General features: G+C 41.1%; 1 long non-coding RNA gene across 1 annotated transcript in view; it reads right to left on the bottom strand.

Annotated features, from left to right (window-relative positions):
* LOC140726531 (uncharacterized) overlaps window positions 1-21242 on the bottom strand; it is a 63424-nt gene extending 42182 nt beyond the window's left edge. The window contains exon 1 of the long non-coding RNA XR_012098660.1: window positions 20619-21242. This is a non-coding gene — a long non-coding RNA (uncharacterized lncRNA). The remainder of the gene's footprint in view (window positions 1-20618) is intronic.
* Between the last annotated feature and the right edge of the window lie 350 nt (window positions 21243-21592).

The following is a 21592-nucleotide window of genomic DNA, read 5'->3' as shown; positions in this document are numbered from 1 at the left end:
AAAAGCTAACATCACATATCATTTCCCTAAGTGGATGTGTTTGGCAGAGGAAGTGAATACAAATGGCATGTGATGTGTTTGAACCAGATCTGTCAGTGGATAAATTAAACCAGTTAAGGCTGCTCTTTGAGTATTGTATATAGCTTTGGTTGCATTATTATTGGAAAGAGTGTAGAAAAGATTTACCAGGATGTTACCCAGACTTGGAGCCTAAATTACAAGGAGAAGTTGTGTAGACTAGTACTTTATTCCCTGGAAGGTGAGAGATGGAGAGGGGTGACCCAATAGAGGTATATATGGTAAGATCATGAGGAACATAGACAATGTGAAAGCACCTTGTCGACCCAGGGAAGTGGTACTACAAACAAGGGGGCATAGATTTAGGATTAGAAGTGAGAGATGTAAAAGGAACATAAGGGGCAGCTTCTTAACACAAAGAGGTGGAGCGTATTTGGAATAACTGTGGGAAATAGTAGTCCAGGCAGGCGCATAAGCAACGTTTAAAACTATCTAGATGAGTAAGTTGATAAGAGAGGTTTAGGGGTCTATAGTCCAAACACAGGCAGATGGAAGAAGCTCAATGGCCATGAACAAGAGCCCAACATGAAAGACTAAGATTCCATGACTTTAATCAGTTATGTGCTAGATCTGCACACACCTTCATCATTTGGCCTTGAAGAAAGAAAGGTGAACGGTGCAGAATTTGTGATGACCATGACTGGAGAGAGAGGAGCGGTTTCTCTCTGGAGTAAATCTGGAAGTGTAGAAATAATTAAGCTAGACAACAACTGGAAAAGAATGACTGTGAATGGAAGACGAAAGGTTAGGCAACTGGGAACTTGAAAGAGGAGCTGGAGATGACTGGCAATGAAAAGAGCAGGGACACCAGACATGGCTAAAGATAGACATTATCAAAGTGGAGAAACTGAAGAAATGGCAAGGTCAAGGGGGTATGGCCATGAATATGTGTGCAATCACTTATTAACATAATATATAGGCATGTAGTCAACTTTCATATAAGTGTAAATATCACTGCTTTATCATTCCCTCATGCCCTTCAACACATGAATGACTCCAGCGTCCAATCAAACTGTAATGCTTAAATAAAAATAGCTTAAATATACATGACATTTTAGTCATCATGGCGGCCCTCTCTTTCCTCATTGACTTGTTCACTCCACACCTCCACTCTTTCAAGCAGAATAGTACCATACAAAATCAACTGACACCTCTGTAAAATGATTAAAATACCATTATGTTACATTTCTATTTTACTTTTATAAATCAAATAAGGTATATTAGCTTTGACAAATAGAATATTTCCTTCCCCTTTCAAAGTCACTTAGTATTCTTGGGTTAAATATACAGCAGGTTAAACACAATTTCCATCTCTGCTTCCATAAATGATTCATAAAAAAGTCATTCAGTGGTAATATATAATTTATGTACCTAAAACAAAAAAAAATGGAAGGGCATAACCATTTTGTCTGCTTCATCGATGTAGTTGTCAATTGGGACCAGCGTAAAACAAAAACATTGCCTACTTACTTGTTGCCAAGCAATACTCTGCTGTTCACTGTCATCTTGGCATCTCCCTCAAGCCAATTCAGAATTACTACACTTTTATATGCGTACTTCCTGTCATTATATTGGAAAACAGACAAAAGCATTTTATCACATGTTATGCCTGGATTGCAAAGACAGAGATGAGGGTTCCAGTTGTTTCCCTTTCTCAATGACCTATTTTTTTGATCAACCTATTGCAAATCCATCCTGATTGCTCCAAGTGTGATCTAGTTTTAAATATTTTACTGGCAAAGCTCTTGACTGAGTTACATCAAGACACCGTGAAGGTGAAAGTTGTTTCTTGCTTGTTATATGTTTCTTTTACTAAAATTCTACAGCACCCAAGTAGGTGTAGTGGATGCCTATTTCAGCTTTGGGCTGATGTCCACAAACTTCAGTAGCAGTCTAGGCACTGGGACTGGAGTCAAAGATCAGAGCTCATGGGCAGGGGTCTCAGGGAGCAGATCGAAATTGAGGACAGTTATTGTGGTACGTTTCCTTGTTCTAATCTGGATGAAGGTGCAGCTGTGATTCAAAGGTAAGAATGGGACTTACCGCAGGAATTCAGTCCAGTCCTGTCTTATTAAAAAAATAATTCTCCTGGGAGTGACCTGAGGCACTTCGATTTAATTTCCCCTGTAAAGCTCTGCAAGAATACTGACACAGGAAGTAACGGTGAAGTTGCAACAGGTACTCATGAATGAGCAATACCAAATGGTGTTTGGTTGAATTTCCTGAGTGAAGCAAACTCAAGCAGAAATGAATCAGATAATATTGGAAAAAAAGTCACTTTGAGCATAATTGGCACAAGCTACTTTGTAATAATATACTTAATTTAATTAAACAATTTAATTAAAATCAAAACCATAAATTGGAAATCTATAGCAGCACATCTATGTAGTTCTTCAGTATTTGCATGTTTGAAAACTGCCTCAATGACTATCGCCCAGGAGCACTTACATCCACAGTGATGAACTCTTATGAGAGGCTGGTAGTGAAACATATCAACTCCTGCTTGAGAAGCGACTTAGATCCACTCCAATTTGCCTACCAGAGCAACAGGTCCACAGTGGATGTATCTCAATGGCTCTTCACTCAACCCTGGAACCTTTCAGCAAAGATGCATACAACAGGATATTCCTTATCAATGACAGCTCAGCATTTAATACCATCGTCCCTTCAAAACTAATCAGTAAACTCCAAGACCTGGGCCTCAATACCCCTTGTGCAACTGAATCCTTACTTGCAGACCCCAGTCAGTTTGGATTGTCAAAAATTTCTCCTCCACAGTCACCATCAGCACCGGTGCACCACAGGGATGTGTACTTAGCCCCCTGCTCTACTTGCTTTACACCAATGGCTAAGTACAGCTCCAACATCATATACAAGTTTGCTGATGACACCACTGTTGAGAGCCATATCAAAGGTGGTGATGAATTTGCATACAGGAGAGAGATTGAAAATTTGGCTGAGTGGTGTAATAACAACAACCTCTCACTCAATGTCAATAACTTCCAACACAGCCCCCTGTTATTCTCACTCTTTGCCTCCCGCCAAAATAGCCAATCTTCTACCCATGCTGGTATCTCTCCTGTAATACCCAGGGTTCTTATCTTGTTAAGTAGCCTTATGTGTGGCACCTTGTCAAAGGCCTTCTGAAAATCCAAGTACACAACATCCACTGACTCACCTGTTTCTTATTCCTTTAAAGAATTACAACAGACCTGTCAGGCAAGATTTTCCCTTGAGGAACCATGCTGACAATGGCCTATTTTATCATGTGCCTTCAAGTACCCTGAGACTTCGCCCTTAGTAATCGACTCTAATATCTTTCCAACCACTGTGGTCAGACTAAGTGGCCTATAATTTCCTTTCTTCTGCCTCTCTTCCTTCTTGAAGAGTGGAGTGACATTTACAATTTTCCATTCCTCCGGAACCATGCCAGAATCAATTGATTCTTGAAAGGCCATCACTAGTGCCTCCACAATCTCTTCAGCTACCCCTGTGAGAACCCTGGGGTGTAGTTCATCTTTTCCATCCCTCTTTTGCACTACTTATTATTTACTGTAACACAGTAATTTTATATTTTGCACTGTACTACTGCCACAAAACAACAAATCTCATGAGGTACGGCAGTGCTAATAAACCTGATTGTGATCTGATGTGCCTCGGCCATCCGCAAGGCTGATACACTCAGGGGTTCCCAAACTGGGGTCCATGGAGCCCTTGCTTAATGGTATCGGCCAATGGCAAAAAAAAAGTTTAGGAATCTCTGATCTCCCTAACCACTCCTAAACCATTAAAAGATCCTTATGGGACCTTTTTTTATGCTGGAATACTTTGCAAGCCAGGCAACATCTGTAGAGAGGCAAACAGAGTAATCGCTGAGACACTCTTACAAATTTGCACTGTACAGATTTTCTACACATGATCTATAATTAATAGAAATGATCATAAATAGACTGGGAACTGCGTCCAGAATCCCTATATTTGCTTCAGGTATCTGATACTCTTTATCAGTTGAGTAATTTTCTCAAATCTACCTGATCAAATTGTACAGACCTGAATCACATTGCCACTACTTTTGTGGCCAGAGAAAAGAGTCACATTGAATGACTAGATAGACATAACATTTTTCAGGCTAGCAAGGAGGTAGCTGAGAAAATATATTACAGAAGTTTGAAAACCATTAGGGAAAGGGTGAAGTTAAACTGTGGAAATAGGACTAAGGGACTGGGGGTAATCAGTTACACTGAATATAGAAATACCACATTTATCAAAATAATAAGTATTGGGTAAGTTAATCCTACAGATGATTGGAAAAGTGAAACCAACATACATTTAACAAACATTGTAATGTTACAAGGGGGAATATTAGGTTACTTCTGGGAAGAAGATTTCATTTGGGCCTAATAGTATTCTTCATTATAATTAATTTGTTGGCTAGATTTTATGTCTATCGAATTTGTCCTGTCCAGAGGCCTCGAACACCAATTCTCCACCCCAGAATATCCTTGACCAATTTTAACAGCTGACAAAGTGAGGGGAGGGCTACATTGAATGTGAAAGTTGTTATTAATTAAAATAGCTTTCAACCATTCAGGCATGTTAAAATAATTAAAATTGAAAATCTTTTATAATTCTATTTTTTTCATTTGAAACTTAACTGAAGATACATAAAAACATTTCTAATTTAAAGAAAATAAAGTGAAATAGCTTTTAAAAAATAACTTTTCTTCATCCTTTGCCTCTCAAATCTTTGTCCTACAATAACCATCAAAATTATTAGAGTTTCAGGTACTATGCCAAATTGAGTGGCAACTTCCCCACCATATTACTGGCGAATCCCAAATAGGTTGAGCTCTGTCATTGCAACCAAGTAAACTAAAAAGATTCTGGATCTCTCAGTAAAACCCAGTGTTCCACAACGTGATAAAGAAATCAGGGACATAATCCAGTTCAACAATTGTAAACATTAGCAATAGCAAGAAAGATCCAGTCTGTGATCTTATAAAATAAATATTGCAATTTAAGTTTTCCCTAACTAATACATTGTTATGTCTTTTTATTCCCTTTTAGGACTTGTACTCCAGCCATATGAAGAGATTAATTCATTCTTTCTTTCATCCTTTTAGGTTGGCACATTTTATTAACGGTAGACCTAATAAAAGGAACATTTAGCTGCAAATCATGCCAGCCAGTTCTTACTGAGAGATTGCAGAAACATTCATAGTTCACTGATTCCCAGACATTTATAACATTTATGTAATGGCAACAGCAAAGTACCTCATCATTTGAGAGCACGGGGTGGAGATTCAGATCTACAGGTAATAATTATCTTTGCCATATGGTGGCAGCAGATGCAGTTCTATGTGTTTTTTTTCAGTGCTCCAGTCTGAAATATAAATCAAGAACTTTGATCTGTAAATAAAAGTTGTTGCAATATGGCAAGTTATCATTCAAGGTCACTCCAGGTTAACTTCCAAGAACATTTAATTGTTCTAAAATAACATTCACAGCATATGCAAAACACAAGAGATTCTGCAGATGCTGAACATCTGGAGTCTTGACCCAAAATGAAGTCTGTTTATTTCTTGCCATCGATGCTGCCTGAACTGCTGAGTTCCTCCAAAATGTTGTGTGTGTTTTTCACAGCATATGCATCACATTTATGTGAAAGTAAACACTGAGTAAGACGGAGTGACCAGCACTACTTTGCAATGCAGTCAGCATAATAGCAAAGCAATCAGATTTCCTCTCATATCTTGGCAGTGAAAGTGACATTACCCTTGGCTCATTGGCAGCAAACTCACTTCAGTTTCAGAAGGATGAATATGCAAGCCTCATTCTAAAGACCTGTTCAAATAGCCTGTTTCTTCTGGATAGTATTGATTAAATATTGTGGTATTAGGTGGCCAGCTATAGGCCTGCCTGACTCTTAAGAGGATATAAAATAAAGAATGGTCCATTTTATAAAAGCACAAGAGCATTGTGCTGTTAGTGTTCATTCCTGAAACCCCATCACCATTGATCTCAGTCTTTCTCGGGGACCTTGCTATAGAAATCTATGTTTTAATAATAATTTCCTTTACAAAAGTAATAATTTTCTACATATCCCTCTGGGAATGAATTTGGAAGGGTTGTTTATTTATTTATTTATTGAGCTACAGTGCAGAACAGGCACTTTTGGTCCTTGCAACCACGCCACCCATGACCCCAAATTAATTCTAGCCTAATCACGAGACAATTTACAATGACCAATTAACCTACCAAACGGAATGCCTTTGAACTGTGGAAGGAAACTGGAGCACACGGAGGAAATCTCCTCAGTCACAGGAAGAACGTCAAACTCCTTACAGACAGTGGCAGGAATTGATTGGTCTCCAGCTTTGACAAAGGCTATGGGCTTCTGGATGGGCGGAGGTTCCCACTGCTGTCAATGGCCAAGGAGATATTTTCGGCCAGCCACTGTCTTCAGCACCTGATCATGGTGCTGGCTCATTTACCAGCATGGTCCAGAAGGTAATGGCCTTCTCCCGGGGCTTTTGGGCAGCTACTGCGGCTGTGTTCCAGGGTCCCTCTGCCAGGGCAGAAAAGACATGATAAAGCCTCACTTTCGACACAAGCAAAAAGGTTCATTGTACTAGGCAGGATGTCATCTACAGCCTGGATCATGAACTTGATGCACTGGTGTTCTGCCTGACAGATGTTGGACCAGGAGCTCTACTGCTTTAGCACATCATCCCACCATGTCCAAACTCCCTGTGACTCTGACGTGACTCAGTCATCTTCACTGCATCCTCAGCCCTCCATTTCCTGCCTGTCTGGAACTCAATGCCTGCTGATGAGTCTTTTTTGTCACTGGAATCTCTGTACCACAGCGATTCTCTTGTATGGAAAACCATGAACACCTCATCCAGGCTACTGAAGGGAAGCTGCAGTTTATTCCTCTTTGTACGGAGCAACGCTGCTCTGGCTATATGGAAGACCCAGCCATCTTTGAAAGCAGCCACTGATCTTTCTTTTGTGAGCCTCAGCTGTTGACAAGGGTACCTCAGATACAAGCATGGGCCAAAGGATTCAAGGGAGGATGCCATGCTGGTAGATTCAGGCCCTAAACTTGCCAGGTAGGCTGCCTTGTCCATGCTGGTGAGCCAGACTCCTAATTCCTTGGTGGTCTTCTGGGTGACTTCGCATCTCTTCGGCTGCAGTCAAAGACCTTCCCCAAATTCTTGACTAGCTTCTCAGAGATGGATGGGAAAGCATCCAAGGAGATATGGAACTTGTCTGTGAGTCTGCCTTGCTTTAACACCAGAGACCTGGATTTCTCCAGCTTAAAGTTCATCGTTGTCCATGCTATGAGCCTCTCTAACCCCCGGAGGATCCATCTACTGGCTGGGACTGATGGAGCTGTAACTGTGAGGTCATCCATGAAGGCTCTGATTGGGGGCTGTCACATGCCTGTCTTGGTCAGAGGGCCTCTATATTCCACTTTGGCTGCCTCAACCAGCATGGTGATGGTCAGGGTGAAGAGGAGGACTGAGATTGTATATCCATTTATAATATTCTTCTCGAGCCAGTGCCAGTCTGATGTGATCGTTCTCGAGGAGACTCTCAATCTGAAGTCCACATTGGATGAGGTCCATCCAATGAGATCCTTTATCTTCCTCAGAATATGAAGTCTGTGACATAAAGCTTTATCTATCACTAATCATCTTCTTGACAATGCCCAACTTCAATTTCAGCTTCAGCAGTTGAAGGTATTATCACAGGCTTGGTCTAAACAAGAACCACACTACTGAATTTGAAACCTGAGTTGAATGTAATACCTTTGACATGAAGCAACATTCTTTCAATCGAGTGTAGCATCAAGCCACCCTACGAGAAATTAATTCAATAAGCATCAAGGGGGAAACACACCATTGGTCGTCATCATATCTCATACAGATGGATATGGCTGTTGGAGGTCAATCATCAGAGTTTAAGGAACTCATTCAGTTGTTTATCAGGTAAGTGTCCTAGGCACAACCATTTTCAGCTACTTTCCCAAAGGACTTCCTTCCATGAAGAGGTAAGAAGTGGGAATATTAATTGATGATTGTACAGAATGATACTCAATGCCACTTAAAAGTGAGGTAGTCTATGTCTGCATGCACCAATACCAAGAAAACATTCAGGCATGGCTTGACAACTGGTGAGAACAAAATTCATGTCATATGAGTGCCAAGCAGCGATTTTAAGTGTACAAAATCGACACCAGGTACTTGCTAAACTTCTCTGACAGCACATTTAGATTCCATGGCCTCCATTACCAAGAAAGATAAACACTCAGTAGGCACATAGGTACGCATCCACTCCAAGTCACCTCCATTCTAAGTTTCATCATTGCCGGGTCCAAACCCCAGAACACTCAAAGGAGCTGTAGCAATTTAAATTCAGCGTGTAGGCCAGTGATTTCCACATCACTGAAGTAAATTTCTAAGGATGCCATTTATCCTTTTCATTGGAGATTTAAGAAGTCACAGAATCTTATTCCTATCTTTATTTTTCAAGATGACCATGAGAAGCAAAACATCTTATTTCTTCAAAAGTAAAATTACACAGGTTGAAAAATATGACCCTCAAAGCCTGTAGGCCACACATTTGGAAGTTACACTATGATTGAAATTGTCCACCTTGGATGGAGTTAGGAAACTGTTACCAAGATCCGTAAATCCTTTACATTGCAGTCATGTTCACATAGGCCTGTTACACACTGAATCTAATAAGTAATCAGACAAATATTCTGACAATGTTTTCATGTCATCCTGTATCTATACTACTGTCCCAAAGGTGTGTACATAAATAATGTCATAGGCCAAATCAAAGGTGGTGATGAATCATCATATAAGAGCCAGTCCTCATCGGAGAATCAGAGGTAGAGAGGGCTGGCAACTTTAAATCCTTGGGTATTACTATTTCAGAGGACCTGTCCTGGAAGTGCAATTGTGAAGAAAGCATGGCAGTTCATTGACTTCCTTAGAATCTTGACGACCTTCTATAGAGGTGTAGTAGGGAGTATATTGACTGGCTGTATCACAGCCTGGTATGGAAACACCAATGCTTTTGAATGGAAAATCCTTCAAAAAGTAGTGGATTTGGCCAAGTAAATCATGGGAAAAGCTCTTCCAATCATTGAACTCATCTACATGAAACACTGTCGTAGGAAAGCAGCACCCACCACCCTGGTCATCTTTCGTCTTGCTGCTGCCATCAGATAGAAGGCACAAGAGCCTCAGGACTCACACCACCAGGTTTAAGAACAGTTACTACCGCCAACCATTGCGCACTTGAACAAAAAGGGATAACTTCACTGAACATCACTTGCCCCGTCATTGATTTCTTCCCACAACCGATGACTTCAAGGACTCTTTATCTCTTCATTTCATGTTCTTGTTATTTATTGCTATTTATTTATATTTGCATTTGCAAAGTTTGGTATCTTTTGCAATCTGGTTGATCTTTTATTGATCCTGCTACTGTCATTATTCTATAGATGTGTTAAGTATGCTCATAGGGAAAAGAATCTCAATGTTGTATCTGGTGATACATATGAATTTTGATAATAAAATTTACTTTGAACTTTGGATGGATTCACCAAACAGGTGCCTGTCAGAAACAAACAAAAGCACCTCAAATTCTTACATCAAATTGGTTCTGTATGTACGTACATTTCAATCCTCATTTAAGCGCACAACATATTACATGGGTTTATTCCACAATTACTCAGACACTTTACTCACTGTACTATTGATCCACAATAAGTTATGCCAAGTTTGATATTTGGTTTGTACGTAAGTTAGTTGATCTCAACAACATAGAGAATAGGATCCTGAAAAACATTTGTATAAAGACTGGCCAGTTGTGATGTAACTTCATCTGCCTCTAAGTTTAACTCAGTTTTACTCTCTTCCTAGTCACTGCCGATCTGTGTATTTCCTGTGTTTTTTTCTGTTTCAGATTTCTAGGAACTGATGTGCTGTTCCTTGCAGATCTAGTATTGCCAAGATGGTGCTGGCGATACACAGTGATGTTTTGTAGGCTGTGTATCGAGTTGGTATAGCCCTGCAGCCAAAAGGCTCCTGGACCAGCTTCACTTACCTTAGTGCTGATCAGAATCCACAGCTCCTGGACTAACTTCACTTGCATCAGCACTGATCAGACTCTGCAGCTGTGTCCTTCAGCCATCTGACTCATCTTGGACCGATTTCACTTGCCTCAGTGCAGAACTGGCTCTGCAGCTGTTGATGCACTTTTGGGGACTCTGTGGTTCATATTCTTTTTTATTTGTTCATTTGTTTCATTTGTTCATTCTTTTTTATTGTCTGCAAAAGGCTTGTCAGTCTTTGTTGTGCGTGGTTTATCGCAGATTCTATTGTGTTTCTTTGTTTTGTGGCTGCCGGCAAGAAGATAAATCTCAAGGCTTTACCATCGTATGCATACTTTGATAATAAATTAACTTTCAACTTTGAACTTTCTTTCAAACAGGAGAAAATCTGCAGATGCTGGAAATCAAAATAATGCACACAAAATGCTGGAGGAGCTCAGCAGGCCAAGCAGCATCTATGGAAAAAAGTAAAACCGTCAACATTTCGTGCCGAGACCCTTCATCAGGACTGTCTGAAGGGTCTAGCACTGGTCCTGATGAAGAGTCTCGCCCGAAATGTTGACTGTTTACTCTTTTCCATAGATGCTGCTTGGCCTGCTGAGTTCCTCTAGCATTTTGTGTGTGCTTTATTTTCTTTCTCTGCCTTCACATGTCATAGTCTCTTTCACGCTCCTCCAGGCAAGTCAACTGTGAATACATACATTCATCACATACGCATACAGTGTTTACAGCAGGGGTAGGCAACCTACGGCCTGCAGGCCATATTCGGCCCACGAGCAAATATTGGGATACTATGCTTACCCAGCCCACGAGCGATTTTTCCTTATACGAGTGTTTCACGTGACCACACTGATGGACATGCATGGCGTCTTGTTACACTGACCCCAGGTTCCGTTTACCAAACACTGGTATGACGGGAAGGCAGACTACCTTATTAACATGTATTAGACACTCTCCATACACGCGCAGGTTTTCAGATGGGATCGTTCAAATTTGTAAACAGAAACAGTGTCACTGTGTTTTAACAAGAAATCTATGCTAAATATCCAGATATTTACATGTGCTACAATACTTGTTGAATAACTCGCGTTTTGAAATAAAATGGAAGAAAAAAATTCCAATGACAATGAATGCAAAACACAGGAAGGTAGACACTGAGTGCCGAAATTTCCAAGACACTTGGGCACTAGATTACTTCTTCATCGAGCAAGCTGGGAACCAGTTTGTCTCATTTCTCTCGGAAAAAGTTGCTGTGAAGAAGGTGGCAAATATCAGGTGACATTACAAGACCCGCCATAGTGGAAATTTTAACAAGTTTACTGGACAAGCAAGGAAAGATGAAGTTGAGCAAATGAAGGCTAGTTTCGGAAAACAAACGTCATTTTTTGCCAAGAAAAACAGTGAAAATGAAGGAAATACCCATGCCAGCTACGAATTGATTGAGATGCAGTGTGACGACATATTGAGATCAAAATTTCATTCTGAAGATGTGTCAGTGCTTGACTTTTGTAGAGAGTATATTCATCCAAGTGGCAAGTATCCTAACTTAGTGGACCATGCAAAAAATATGGCATCATTGTTTGGCAGCACTCATCTGTGTGAGCAATTATTTTCAAAAATGAAGCACACCAAGAACCATTTGAGAACAAGATTGACTGATGCCCATCTGGATAATGTCTTGCTCTTGGCATCAACAAATCTGACACTCGATATTGAGAAGCTTTCAAGCAACAAACATCATCAAGTTTCACATTGATTTATCGACTGTTTGCATTAAAATTTTATTTTTTATTATACTCAATTTACCACCATTCAATGCATACCTTTTATGTTTAAAGATTCTTTGTGTCCTTTTAATAGATTCGAAAGATGCCTTGATTGAAATAAATTGTAACTAAACTGAGTTCTTTGATTACTAATTGGCATCCTTGATTAAGCACATTTGATTTTCTAGCATGCGTTATTCATTAATTTAAGGCAAAACATAACTAGATGTATTTAAATGGAGTATCTCTAGCATTTCTATTTTAGTTAGAGCGTGAAATTGATTTATATTTCTGATTCTTATCACTTTGCTAACAACTATTTCTATATAAAAATACTATGTAAACAATCTTATCAAGCTAGGCTGTGATATCTCCATGGCCAAATGTAAAGTAATAAAACAGCCAGTCCCCATGAATTCTCTGGAGGCAGAACATTAGAGAGTTCTGTACCATGCAGAAGTATGGTAAATGTCTTAGTTTCACATATAAATACATGAATTATTAAAGCACAAGAAAATAACTAATCATTGTACAAAAATAACTAGCCATTGTTAACTCAGTGGTTGTTTGAAAGTCTTTCTTATTAGGTTTCCTTAAAAGACAAATTAGATGATTAAATCTGTAATTCTTTCGAAAACCAGTTTGAAAAACTGGGTTGAATTTAAAAGTGTGGTTAAAACATAAAATGCTGAGGGGAGAATAAATTAGCATAATGTATAAAGTGATAATCCATCATTATGTTGGGAATTCATGTTGAATGAAGTGAATGTTTTGGATTTATTCAAGTGGAGCTGTAAGTGTATGGACTGCAAACTCAAAGTTATAATTAAAGTACAAAAAACTTTCAATGGATAATGAGGTTGCGCTGCTCCTAGTATTAAAAATATATTTTTGCTGCATACCTAATAAGAGCATTAATTATAAATTTCTTTATGGCTCCAACAAGAATGAATGTCAAATGATAAGTATCCCTTTAAGTATTGAATCAATGAATAGTTGGTTGACAGTTGTGACAAGGCTTGAATGCTATCACATCTTACAATGTAAATCCAGGAACACAGGCGACCACAGGGCTTCACTTCCAGATGAGCTCAATTCCTTCTGTGCTCGCTTTGACCATCAAAATGTGCAGGAACAATCATGAATTCCCACAGCCTCTGATGATCCTGTGATTTCAGTCTCTGAGACAGATGTGCAAGCATCCTTCAGGAAGATGACCGCACAGAAAGTATCTGGCCCAGGTGATGAACAGGGCTGTGTATGAAAGACCTGAGCTGATCAACTGAGTGGGGTGTTCAATGAGATCTTTAACCTCTTGTTTTGGCAGTCTGAGGTACCCACCTGCTTCAAGCAGGCTTCAATTATACCAGTGCCTAAGAAGAACGTGGTAACCAGCCTCAATGACTATCAATGGTTAACAGACTGATGTAGCTATCTTTATTACACAGATGCCCCAGAGTTGAGGGTAGAGCCAAAAACAAGGCTTCTGCTGTAGGTCTGTTCCAGTGATAAGCAAATTGCAGTGGATTGAGATTACCTGGAAGACTGGAGTTGATGTGTTCTGTAACCAGCCTCTCAAAGTACTTTATGATGGTGGATGCCAGAGTCACTGGGGTGAGTGTTTTTAAGGTATATCTCCTTACCTACAGCACAGTAACAACGCACAGATGGCACAAGAACATGGACTTACAGGTGCTTAAGTAAATAGTTTATTACTTAGTGATTTTAGGCATTAGCTAAATAATTAAAGGCCCATAAACCTAATCAGACACATGTGCCTACACTAATCTCATGTACGTCCACATCAGTAACATTGTCTGATTTCATCTCTTTCTATCTCCTCATTTATCCTTGCATTCCACTCCTGGCTAGTCTCATTTATTAATATCCTCTATAAGGAGGAGGTCATCCAAAGCTATACTACTTAGATTCAAAGTTCAAACGTCAAAATAAATTTATTATTAAAGTATGTAAATTTATTATCAAAGCATGTTACCACATTCTTCTTAGGATCCTGGACTTCCTGTAAGATCACAGCAGGTGGTAAGCATGGGCTCTCTGACCCTCAACGCTGTGTACTAAGCCCCCTCCTTTACTCTCTGTATATCCATGACTGTATGCTACCCACAGCTCCAATTTGCTAATTAAATTTACTGACGACACTACACTGATTGGCCTAATCTCAAATAATAATGAGGCAGCCTACAGAGAGGAAGTCATCACCATGACACAGTGATGACAAGAAAACAATCTCTCCCTCAGCGTTGCAAAAGTAAAGGAGATTATTGTGGACTACAGGAGGAATGGAGACAAACTAACCCCTATTGACATCAATGGTTCTGGGGTTGAGAGGGTGAACAGCTTTAAGTTCCTCAGCATAAACATCACCAAGGATCTCAGGTGAGCTGTACATACCAGCTGTGTGGTGAAAAAGGCATAACAGCGCCTCTTTCACCTCAGATGGTTGAAGGAATTTGGTATGCACCCCACCCCCCCCCCCCCCAAATTCTAAGAACTTTCTATAGACGCACAGTTGAGAGCATCCTGTCTGGCTGCATCACTGTCTGGTATGGGGACTGTACTTCCCTCAATCGCAGGACTCTGCAGAGAGTGGTACAGACATCCCAGCACATCTGAAGTTGTGAACTCACTATTCAGGACATTTACAAAGACAGCTGTGTAAAGAGGGTCTGAAGGACCATTGGAGACCCGAATCACCCCAACCACAAACTTCCAGCTGCTACCATCCGGGAAACGGTACTGCAGCATAAAAGCCAGGACCAGCAAGCTCCGGGATAGCTTCTTCAACCAGATCATCAGACTGCTTAATTCATGCTAACGCAACTGTATCCACTAATTTTTGTAGACTTTTCTATTCCTGGGCATCGGTGTTTCCATACCACATCATGATGCCTCCAGTCAGGATACATTCCACTGTCCATCTATAGAAGTTTGTCAAAGTTTTAGATGACGTGCTGAATCTACATAAATTTCTAAGAAAGTAAAGGCACTGTCTTTGTAATGGTACTACAGGTTCTATCCCTCGCCAAGTAATATTAACCCTTCACTCCTGCATTTCTTGCCCTATATTACATCCGAATGAAGTAACTTGTTATGGTACGCACCTGACTGTGCCAGCCCCCAAAGTTTAGGTGCTCCAGTTCTCTGGAGTACAGATAACTGGCACAGTCCCCTTAAAGATTTTGGTCCACTCCACTAATTGCTGCCATGTTTTGGCACCAAGATCTAGATATTTTAAAAGCACCTGAACTCAGGTTTGGTGCTCAGTCATCAGCTCAGCTTTGGTTCAGTCTGCGATTGCGTTTAGCATCCAAATTCTCATTTGGATTCTCATCTGGTCTCATCAGGTTCTCACCTAGCATCTAGTCAAGAACCCCGTTCTCATCTCAGTCTCAAAATCGTGTCTCAATTCTAGTCTCAGATATTCCAGTATTTGGGGTCCTTACCATCCTCATCTAGTCCTCTCATCACACAACATAGTTTTAGAATTCTCAGATTCCTTTCTGAACCAACTCCTCCCTATCTCTGTACTGATACAACCCTTTAATTCTCAATGTTGTTTGAGCACTATTATTGATTTACAAATATAATTGCTTTAGTTGATGCTTTCAGCTGCTTAGACCATAAATCTGGCTCCCTTCCTGAAACTCTCTGCCTCTCCTTCTAACTTCCTTTAAGTTTCTTCTGAACACCTCGAGTCCTAATCAAGCTTTTGGCCATGTGCCCTCATATCAGCTTCTGTGGCTCAGCTTTAGTTTGCTAATGCTCCTCGAATGAGGGATAATCTTATTGAAACAGATAAGATTCAGAGGTGGCACGGTAGAGTAGATGGCAAGGTGGTTCTGCTAGTGGAAGAATCCTGTGCAAGCGGACATAGTTACAAGATTCGAAGTTGGTCCTTTAAAACTGGGTGTGTGGGAACAATTTCCCACAGAGAGCAACAAATATCTAGAATTCTCTACTACAGTGCAGAGCATTGGGGATATCTGAAGAGGAAGAAGGTACATTTTTGAAAGATCATGGAATCAAGGGCCATGGGGAATGGGCTTGGAAGTCCAAATGAGAAATGGGAAAGATTTCTTGGCAGGTTCATTAAAGTATACACTAGAAGTAATTACCCTTGTGTTGATTTTTGACAACACTCTTACAAAATACTAATAATAATAATAATAAATAAGCAATAAATATTGAGAACATGAGAGGAAGAGTCCTTGAAAGTGAGCCCATAGGTTATGGGAACAGTTCAGTGATGAGGTAGGTGAAGGTGAGTGAAGTTATCCCATCTGGTTCAAAAGCCTATTGGTTGCGGGGTAATAATTGTTCCTGACCCTGGCTGTGTGGGTTCTAAGGCTCCTGCACCACCTTCCAGATGGCAGCAGCAAGAAAGAGAGCACAGCCTGGATGGTGGAGGTCCTCGATGATGGATTTGTTGTGAAAGCGCTCCTTGTAGATGTGCACAATGCTGTGGGGTGGGGGAGATAGCTTTCCACGTGGGGAACTGGGCTAGATTCTCCACTTTTTGTAGGTTTTTTTGTTCAACGGCGTTGGTGTTTCAATATCAAGCCATGATGTCACCAGTCAATATACTCTCCACTGCAGATATATAGAAGTTCCTCAATAGTTTTTGATAACATGCCAAATATTCACAAAGTTCTCAGAAAGTAAAGAGGCTATAGTGCTGTCTTTATAATGATATTTACGCGTTGGACTCAGTACAGATCCTCTGAAATAGTAACATTGAGGAATTTAAAGTTGCTGACCCTCTCTACCTCTGATCTCCCAATGATGGCTGGCTCATTGTCCTCTGGTTTCCTCCTTCTGTATTAATAATCAGCACCTTGGTCTTGCTGACATTGAGTAAGAGATTGCTGTTTTGGCACCACTCAAGATTGGCAGTCTCCTTCTTATATGCTGATTCATCACCACCTTGATTCGGCCAATGACAGTGGTATCACCAGCAAACTTGAATATGGTGTTGGAGCTGTGCTTAGCCACGCAGTCATAAGTGTTAAAACAAGTAGAGTAGGGGGCTAAGCACACAGCCTTGCGGTGCATCTGTGCTGAGGGAGATTGTGGAGGAGTTGGTATTGCCAATCCAAGCTGACTGGGGTTTGCAAGTGAGGAAATCGAAGATCCAGTTGTGCAAGAAGGTATTGAGGCCTTATTGCTTAATTTTAAGGGATTGAAGTTTGGTCTCATATTCTTTTGTACCTTTCCTTATTCATTTTTCAGTCTTTGTTTGTTCTCAAATACTCCCAATTCCAAGGCCTACTAATACTTATAAGCCTCTTTCTTGGATTTAAAGCTATCTTTAAAGTGTTAGAACAACAGCCTAGCACTCAGCATCAGATTGATCGTGGACTTCAGGAAAGGGAAGTTGAGAAAACACATTGTGGGGTCAGTGGTTTGAAGGATGAGATGTCTCAAATTCCTAGGAGTCAACATCTCAGAAGATCTATCTTGGGCCCAACATTTTGATGCAATCGCCAAGAAAGCACAATAACAGCTTTATTTCATTAGGAGTTTGAGGAGATTTGATATGTCACCAACGTCTCCAGCAATTTTCTACAGATGTACAGTGGAGAGCATTCTGAGCAGTTATATCACTGCCTGGCATGGAGGCTCCAAAGCACAGGATTGAAAAAAGCTGCAGAGGATTGTATATTCAGCCAGCTCTATCATGAGCACTAGCATCCCCACCATTGAGGGCAGCTTCAAAAGGCGATGCCTCAAGAAGGCAGCATCCATGATTGGGGACCCTCGATATTTAGGACATGCCCTCGCTCATTAGTGCCATCAGGGAGGAGGTACAGGATCCTGAAGACACACACTCAACATTTTAGGAACAGCTTCTTCCCCTCCACCATCAGATTTCTTAGCCAATGAACACCAACATTAGTTTGCTCTCTTTTTGCACTATTTATTAATTTTTATATATTGCTTATTGTAATTTACAGTTATCTTGTTACATTTTGCGCTGTAATGCTGCTGCAAAATGACAAATTTCATGACATGCACTCAGTGACCACTTTACTAGGTACACCTGTGCTCGTGCTTGTTAATGCAAATATCCAATCAGCCAATCGTGGCAGCAACTCAATGCATGAAAGCATGCATACATGGTCAGGAGGTTCAGTTTTCATTAGTCTTTGCGAGTTGATAGTTTCATTTTAAAACTTTTGTAAGTTATGTGAGTGACTTTAATTAAATTCACAATAGTGTTTTTCATTACTTACAATCTACAGGGCTTTTGAGGGGAATTTAGTTTTCATTTGAAAAGAGAAGTAGTAAGGGTTTTTTTTCAATTATCTACACCACACTCCAGTCCAGTTGGTGGCGGTAATGCTCCTTTAATATGGACTTCCAACTGCCACTAAAAGTCAAAAGAAGAAGAAGAAGAGTTGTTATTCAGACCACACATCAGAATGGGGAAGAAATGTGATCTAAGTGACTTTGGCCATGAAATGATTGTAGGTGCCAGATGGGATGGTTTGAGTATTTCAGAAACCACTGTTCTCATGGGATTTTCATGCACAACAGTCTCTAGAGTTTATAGAGAATGATGCAAAAAACAAACAAAAAAGTCCATTGAATGGCAGTTCTGAGGGTGAAAATGTTAATGAGTGAGGCCAGAGACCAATGGCCAGACTGGTTCAAGCTGGCAGCAAGGTAACTATAACTCAAATAACCACGCATTGCAACAGTACTGTGTAGAAGACACATCAAACCTTAAAGTGGATGGGCGACAGCAGAAGCAGACCATGAATATACACCTCAGTGCTGGGCCTATAAAGTGGCTACTGATAATAGTGGTCAGTGATAATAAATTGAACTCTGATCCCTGTTAGCCACTAATTGACTATTTTATCATTTGGCTCTGAGTGCTTTAATGGAAATTTGATCTCTAATATTTCATTCACTTCTGGTGAAAAGAGCATCTTGATGAGATGTTGATTCTATTTTTCTCTCCACAGATACTGATTGCAGACTTCAGGAGAGGGAAGCCAGAGGTCCACGGTCCATGAGCCAGTAATCATCAGAGGTGAAGAGGGTCAGTAACTTTAAATTCCTGGGTGTCACTCTCTCGGAAGACTTATCCTGGGCCCGTCATATAAATATAATTGCGAAGAATGCATGACTGCATCTCTTCTTCCTCAGGAGTCTGTGAAGATTTGGCATGTCATAAATAACCTTGGCAAACATCCATAGATGTGTGGTGGAAAGTGTGCTGACTGGAACAGTAACACCAATGCCTTTGAGTGGAAAGTCCTACAAAAGGTAGTGGATTAGGCCCAGTACATCATGGGTAAAACCCTCCCAACCACTGAGCATGAAACGTTGCCGTAGAAAAGCAGCATCCATCATCAGGGATCCTCATCCCCAGGCCATGCTCTTTTCTCGCTGCTGCCGTCAGGTAGAAGGTACAAGAGCCTCAGGACTCGCACCACCAGGATCAAAGAAGTTACTAGCCCTCATCCACCAGGCTCTTGAACAAAAAGGGATAACTATGCTCATTTAAGGACTCTTTTATCTTGTTATTTCATGTTTGTGATTTATTGCCCTTTATTTATATTTACATGCGCAGTTTGTTGTCCATTGATCCTGTTTACAGTTACTGTTCTATAGACGTACTAAGTATGCCCACAGGACAAAGAATCTCAGGGTTCTATGTGGTGATATGTATGTACTCTGATAATAAATTTTACTTAGACTTTGACTAATTACTTCAGCATTTTCTGTTTTTATTTCAAATTTCCAACCTCTGCAATGAAAGCAAAATATATTGTAAATATTCAGGACAGCCAACATCTTTGGAGAGTTGGAAGTCATTGTAAAGTCAATGAGCTTCCATTACAACACGGACCAAACACTTCAAACTTTTTGTCTGCCTCAACGGGTGCTCTCTGAGCTCTTAACTATTTCTGGAAGTTTTGTTTTTTATTTCAGATTTCCAGCATCTCCAGGTATTTTTGTTTCCCAGTGAGAATGGAGCAGCTGTGTCCATTTTCTGGTGCCATTGCAAAAATAAAACTTCTACGTTGGGTGTGTTCAAAAGGGAGAGTACGCTGGAGTCCATTCGATTCTGCTGCCAATAAACTGCAGTCGACCGAAGGTTTCGGCCCAAAACGTTTGACTGTTTGCTTTTCCATAGATGCTGCCTGACCTGCTGAGTTCCTCCAATATTCTGTGTGTGTTGCTTGAATTTCCAGCATCTGCAGATTTTCTTGTGCTTGTGATAGGATTTCTACAGAGGCAGCATTTGGCAGAACGTCTTTGGAACCTGCTGCATGAACTATGTCATGCAAATATTTGAGGCATATTAAAGGCAGGGGTTGATAGATTCTTGATTAGTCAGGGTATGAAGGGATATGGGAAGAAGTGAAGAGATTGGGGCTGAGATGGATCAGCCATGATGAAATGGCACAGCAGACTAGATGGGCCAAAAGGCCTAATTCTGCTCTTATATCTAATGGCCTTGCGGACTAAATATTACTTAATGAAAACTGATTCTACTCATTGGGTTCTTAAAAGCTTCAACTCAGAACGAATCTTAGATGCACTGAATTATAAGCAGATACTTTATACACATAAAAAAAGACACCACCTCCCAAGCTTACCGCTGCCTCTGGCAAGTGAATGAGTCCGTCGCTCAGTGGGTTAATGCAAAGCCATGCACATTATTCCAGCCCTCCCTCGCAGAACGAAATCGTACCCAGCCACCCTGGCAGCCTGCAGCGGGCAAACGCTCCGAGCTCGGGCCGTCCAGCCCCAGACTGTCAGTCATTGCGTTGTCGCGTCGGACTCGGAGCCCGCCCTTTCTCGGGCTGTCGTCACTGAGGCTGCCTTCTGAAGGGAGGAATTCAGCGCGGTTACCGGGCAGCGGGGAGCGGCGAGCGGCGGCTGGCGAGCACGGGGATGGAGCGGCGCTGGAGCGACGGCAGCGCCGACACCGAGCGAAGGCTCGGAGACCTGCAGGTAGGGGACAGAGCCGCTGGCACCGAAGGGCTTGGGAGGGGAGGTGCGGGGTTCCTGGCGGCTGTCAGTCGGGATGTTTGAATCTAACTTTGCGGCTGAAAATCACAGGAGTTGACAGCGACCGAGTGGGTATTAATCCATCGCGGATTCTCAGGAGTTAATCTTCCCCCTTTCCTGAGGAAACGAGGCGAATGCACGGATCCTCTCAGATTCCTGGCGCTGTGGTCCGGCCATGTGATTTAACGTTGAGCTGCCGCGTTGAGAGATGGGTTCGGTTTCAGGTGACGGGGATCAGCCGAAACCCAACAGACTGAATGCGAAAGTGGGGTTTATTAGTATTTATTGCAATATATTGTCCAGATATTACATGAGGCGGTGAGCTGATCTCGCAATGGCCCCTGGGATTTGTAGTGTTCTTTTAAAACTGGTGACTGGAAATGATTTCTTTAACTATTGCTGCTCCTGGGAATCTTACTGTTTGCACAGCCGCTAATGCAATAATAAGTCCCCAGATCGCATGAGGAGTCTGCCTTTTTGCGCTATTAGTGTAACGACCAAAAGCACTGACGAAGACAGAAGTTTGTAATTTAAGCAACATCTCTAAGGGTAAAAGAGG

The sequence above is a fragment of the Hemitrygon akajei genome, chromosome 4 (assembly GCF_048418815.1).
Source record: "Hemitrygon akajei chromosome 4, sHemAka1.3, whole genome shotgun sequence".
Lineage (NCBI taxonomy): Eukaryota > Metazoa > Chordata > Chondrichthyes > Myliobatiformes > Dasyatidae > Hemitrygon > Hemitrygon akajei.
Note: the sequence above shows the minus strand (reverse complement) of the source record. Positions and strands in the feature narration are given on the sequence as shown.